Raw genomic sequence first — 6,405 nt, forward strand, 5'->3', positions numbered from 1 at the left:
GGCAGAAGAGGGGGAAAAGTCTGGGGTTTTTTTCTTGACCCAGGAGAGTAGGAGTTAAGCACATCCTACGGGAAACAATTTAGTGACAGCAGGAGGAGGTAATATTGGGGAAGTGGCTAAAAGAGCAAATGTATTTGTTGTGGTCTCGTTATCCCTTTTGTACCCGACTCACCTTGATGGAGATTCAGCTCACACAGAAAAGTGGCCTGTGGTTTCTTCTCAAATGTTTCTATTAAATTTCATACATACTAATGAGAGAAAAATGGATATTCTTGTCCTGTTATAGGAAGAATATGCACTGGGTGGGAAGGAGTTAACAACAGAGTTGAAAACTTCATAAAAACTGTTTCAGGAAACTGAGGAAACAATAATTTATAACACTTGTATGGAAAGTACATGTTAAACCAGCATAAACTCTTACCAGTTGTAGGAGACTGTTGAACAAAGAGCTGGTTAAACACTGACATACTGAATGGGTGAAAAATGAACCCCATGAACCCTTAATATTTACAGGCAAAATTCTAGATAGACAACTAGGACTTCTCCTACACCCATTTTCCGTCACAGACAGTCTCAAGTTCCAAAAGTAACAGCAGGTACAGTGCCATCCAAGTGTTTCACCTGCTGCAGGTGTACAAGAACTCAGCTCAGACACCCATCTCTAACACCGTAAGTTCTTTGATTATGGAAAGCACATCTACATTAACACATAAAAATATGAGCTTCTAGAGAACAAGGTTTTAATTATTACCTCAAAGTAATGTCTACTGAAAACATACACTTGAAATTCTGGTCCTTTTACCCATAGCGTCTTGTAGGAAAACTGGGAGACTAGTAAGTGATGATATAAACCCCTGATTAAAAATGAAAATGACTTTTTAGTTCATGGTTCTAACTCTAAAGGCATACAGAAAGCTCCTACCATTGTTACCAGAGAAAAATTTGAGAAGTTAACCTTAAATACTCATACTATCTAAGCCCTTTCAAACCAAGAACAAAACCTTTCAGGCCTACATCTAAAAGGCAATCAGGAAGTGCTGCAGCAATGAGCCATCACAGCCACAACAGAAGAGTAACGCCACAAGCAGAGTTCCTGCTTCAGCCCAGATACCTGTGCTCAGCTCCCTGCTTTCCCCAAGCCCCTTCCCTCCCCTACTCCAAAGCCATCCTGCCCATGGACCAGTTCCGGCCAAGCTTTCAAGCTCGGTGGACGTCACGCACTAAGCCTATGTCAGTAAGTTTCACCAAAGTTGCTGCATGGGTAGAAAAGACAAGCGCATGCTCCCTGTTAGGAAATAGCTGCTCTGAGCTCAGTTGCTCATGTTCTGCCTGCCCCCCTGGCAAGCCAAGCAACATCAAACTGGCCACTGCACCATGCTTCTTTTTGACCAAATGGTAGTTAGGGATCAAGGAAAGATGCCAACTACTGCACAGCTGTCAGGAATGGATTAGCAGATACAGGTGAAAACTGACGATGGAGGGCTGAGGCGGGCGCTGCAGATAGAGGGTTGAGTGGGAGAAGAGGGATGGAGTCCTTCCGCTGGCAGAAGAGTAGGAAGAGCAGCCACAAGACAACTCCCCAGGAAACCAGGCTGACTAGTTCTATTGCTCTTGGAACACTTTGCATTAGAGGACTGCCAAGAGAGCAGATTTCATGCCATATAAAGGGCACATGCCCACCCGTTCTTATAAACATGACCAATACAGTGCGAAGCACCATATAAGAAGATAATTTTTCTACTCAAGTTGAGCGTCTAGTTTTCCAATACATTTGTATCCAATCTGAGCACCTCAACAGGAATTCTACTTATTTATAGTAACAGAAAAGGTTCTCATTTAAGATGGTAACATGCATGCTTGAACCAAAACTACATCACAACTATGTGCATCCAAAGCAGTCTAACTTCTTTATTCTGAAATTCATGAGAGGCACAGAAACATAGTTAACTGTTATTAATGATCTAACCTGTTTAATTTGCAGTTCCTTTTCTTGAAAGGTAACTCTCTTTTCCTACGGGAATGCTTTTTGCATGCTTAACATGCAAATATTGTACTTCAGTGCTGATACTTGAGCTTTCACTGTAGTTGCAAATCAGAAGTTACTGGCATGCTGCTGTTAATATCACCGTGCCATTGCTTGATAGCTGCTGCATTAGCATTTTCAGTAGAGATTTCTTCTGGAGGAGGCAGATGGAATTACCTTCCCTCTGTTTATGCAACAGACTCTTCAAATGGGAGCATTACAACAGATCACCACGTGCTTCTCATGTGGACTGTGCTTTGGGGAAGTCAGAGCTGTCTCCCTACTAACAAGAGCTATTGCAGTCTCCTGGAACAGTAAGGAGTTCAATTTGTACCATTAACATGAAATTATGTATTCTAAATTACAAACTGCTTTTGTTTGCCAGGATTTTAGACACGTTAGACATTACACTGTATTAAAAAAAGCAAACCTTTCTGCAAGTAGATGCTATGAAAAGAACACACTAGTTACTCCTGTAGCTTTAAAAAAATCACATTTTTCCATACTTTGCGGAGTTTGAGGCATGAAAACGCTCATACATTTACAAGACTAGTAAACCCATAAAACAAGCCATTCTCCTTACAACTCTTGGCCCAGGAGAAGAGCCAGGACTGCGCTTTTCAGAAGATACAGCTCTCGCTGTACAAGTAAAACCCTAACCTGAGTAAGATTTTTAATTTTAAACCAGCCAATACACTTTAGTTATGATCTGCAGCCAGCTCAGCCAAAGTTAACTTCTTCCTCTTTTTCTCAGTGCAGACTGCACTACCAAATTCTGCTAGTGTTTTAGCAAGAGGGTTGCCTGTAGGAAAACAGGCTGGCTTCACCCACGAACTCCTACTACGTGTGTCAGCACAGTGTCTTCTGACCATCCTCTAGCCAGTCTGTATTACAGCCAACCACCTACAAAAACATATGGGGTAGGTAATAAGGTACAAGTCAGCCATAAGTGAAAACAAACCATGAAAGAGCAGCTCCACTCCTTCTGAGCAGAGACAATCAGTTCAATTCACTAACAGCATAATACAGCCATTGTTTACAAAAGCAATGTTAAAATCAAAACATGTTTTGATAACAAGAAGGAATACATGAAATGTTTTTTAACTAATAAAAAGCTATTTTAGAACATCCCTTATGTATTTCTAGGTGTGCTTTCTTTCAAACAATGCTCTGGGCAAGTTATATGAGAAAAGAAGAAATAATCTAGTAAGGAAGTGTTCATTCATGTTTTCCTACTTCAAAACATTGAAAAAAAAATGAATGTGACGTTGCCTCGAGCCTTTTGCAGTTCCTTCAGTTACACGTGTTCACAGATTTTTTTTTTCTACTCCGTTGACATTCCCTGAACTTCTGCGCATTTGGTGAGAAATGGCTGTTTTCACCTTTCCAATTAGCTCAATAGCTAATTTACCTGATAGATCAGAACTACACAGCAAGAGTGGTCTAAATAAGCCAGTGTTCACCAGCATACAACATCAATGCTTCAGAGAGATACAACAATGCTGGCAGCTTCCATGGGAGGAAAACAGCAGACGAGCTCATGAATCTCCTTTCACCTTATCCACACCAGTCCTCCTCAGTGTTCACAGCCAGTATGTAAGCAATATAATTTAGGGTTATAGAAGAGGCATAACCAAGTAAATACATACCAGCAGTGAATTACAGAGTAAGACTGAGTACATCAGACACCAAAAGCAAGACATTGAGCAACACGAGAGCACCCCAGCAGAGGAGGGTGGGGCAAACAGCAGAGGAGCAAAACTGAAAGGAAAAGGGTGGTGTGACGAAAGCAGCAGCCCCAACTTTACTATACCATCTTCTACTTGGATTATTAGGAATATTTTATGATACTACATTAAGCTTGGCTTCCCACTTGATCTACTAACTGAATGCCTATGTCTAACCTTTAATACATGAGCAGGGGCTAAAAGGAGGAAAAAAAAAAAAACCGGATGAAGAAATAATTGGGGGAATGAAGGCTTTCTCTTTTCCCATTTCCTTGTTAGCTTCCCATCCTAACAGTTATCTAATCTTTAACCTTTGAGAAAACACTGCTGTCTGTGGGTTTTCAGTTTCTCTTTTATGCTTAGTATCTACTTGACATTTTCTACTGTGTCTCCTCTTTCCTAAAGCTTCCCTTCCTCCCTCTGTTTTCCCTTTACCCAGCCACACATCAGCTGCGTATTGTACCCTTTGCCAAAGCCACAGAAGTGCAACAGGCCATGAGCCCTGCTTCTGCACCCGCTGCACGTGAACATCTGCAGAGACCAGCGTCACCTCATTCATCAGCCGTGCGCTAAAGGCACGTCTTCTTCATAGTACACAGTGCAGTGGGTCTCAAACCAAAATAAAACATAAGGTGCGCTGGCAGAAAGTAAACATACCTGCCAAGAGAAACAGAAAATCCTATATTTTGCTATAAATCCTGCCTATGCTGGTTTGAACTCAAGCGCGTGCACACACACACACACACAAAACAAGCACACAAAAGTAAATCCTGCCTATGCTGGTTTGAACTCAAGTGCGTGCACACACACACACACACACACACAAAACAAGCACACAAAAGAGGGGAAAAAACCCCAAACCCCCAAACACAACCCCCCTTTCCTCTCCCTTTGATGAAATGACCTTTTATCAAGGGTGTAACAAAATTCAACAGGTTAGAAACAAAACAACAAAAAAAACCAAGACCCAAGCCAGAAAAAACTCACAAAAAAATAAAATCCTTGGTCACCAAGTATGATTTAGACAGGTTACAACTGTAAAACTCAGGTGACAGCAATAAAAATCAGTAAGTAATCTTATTAAATGACCACTTTTTCTTAATGGTCTGTATGTGCAGACGTCCAGAATAAAGCTGATTTGTGAGCAAGAAGTGCCAGATGTCTAGAAACCAGATTTATAGATGTGAAAGTTCTCGCATCAACAGGAGCCAACCTTTTCAATGATTTTCACACAAATAAAACCCTAATGAACTCAGAAGGGCTCTTTGCAGCTTCTCTGTGCCTGCAAAGGAGAAATTATTCACCGGCACCCAGCCCTGACCCACTCTGTGATCAAGACATAGAGCTGGGACTTGGGAGGTCATGGTTCTGTTCCCAGCTCATCTAGAGACCACCTGTGCAACCCTGGACAAGCCTCTTAATCTCTGAGGTTTTGTTCTTTGCTTAAGAGAAGAAATGCATAGCCCTAATCTGCCTTTTGTCACACCGGTCAGACTGTAATGTCACACCTGTAAAAACGTGAGCCTATAACCTCACACAGCCCCTCTTAGGACTACTCTAACAGCTACCCATGCCCCAGACCTCCACTATTTAAAGACTGTCTAAAATTTGGTTCCAAGTGTTCATAGTTTTAAGTGCATTTTTCCCAGAAAACCAGTACTATTTACTCACACAAACAGACTACTAAACCATAGCAATCTGACAAGTTTGGATACACTGACATATTTGCAACTCTCTCGTCTCAACATTTCACGCAATACCTCAACAAGCGTTACTTTACAACTGTATTTCCACTATTTTAAGCACAAATTACTTTTTGACTGTGGTTTATGTTCCAGTCCACATAACTAAAACTAACGCACACGGCTGTGAAAAACTTTTCTGAATGCCCATGGTAATCCAAAAACCAGAGTCCTGCAGAAAAAAAGTAACTGATTGTTTCTAATGGAAGGATGTCTTTACACATTTGCCCACATATAAAGTACATGCGAGCCTTTTATTTCTAGCTAGGGACATCAAAGCACATATTTTACACAAAAAGCAAGAAGTGTAAGGACCTACAGACACTAGGTAAACCTATAAGTAACTTAAAATAGTTCTTCATACTTTATTTTTTTTTTTCTCATTTCAGCTTCTTTACTTAAACATGCCAAATGCTCAGCAACGCATTCCTTAGTTTTCCTAGGCTGCTTCCAAGTTTTACCAAGTCTGACAAATACGGCGCATCACCATGCCGCTCGGTTTACCCTGCCTGGAGAAAGCCAACATCCTCCTGAACTGAAGTTCCCTCCTGATGAGAGAAAAGGGTAAATATCATCCTGACCGACACCGCCTGCAAGTCAGATTTACGTAACGCTGAGCCCTCATCCAGAAAGCCTTGACGCGGCCTGACAAAACCCCATAAGCCCTAAATCCTTTTTCCTGCCCGCTTAAGCGGGATGTTTCCAGCCTCACTATGCTTTAACGACACCGGACTTCTTAATTAGAAGGGGGAGGGGAATAAATACACCCATAAGGTGGTCAAGCAGTTATTTGATTCATCAGGAAGACGAATTAACAACAGAAAAATAGAGGGAAAACTTCTCCCGGGGAGACATGAGGGGCAGAGACCCCACGAAGGCTCTGGCAGCCCCCACGGAGCCCTCGTGGGGTCTC

This window comes from Egretta garzetta, unplaced genomic scaffold (assembly GCF_000687185.1).
Source record: "Egretta garzetta isolate BGI_Z169 unplaced genomic scaffold, ASM68718v1 scaffold98, whole genome shotgun sequence".
NCBI lineage: Eukaryota > Metazoa > Chordata > Aves > Pelecaniformes > Ardeidae > Egretta > Egretta garzetta.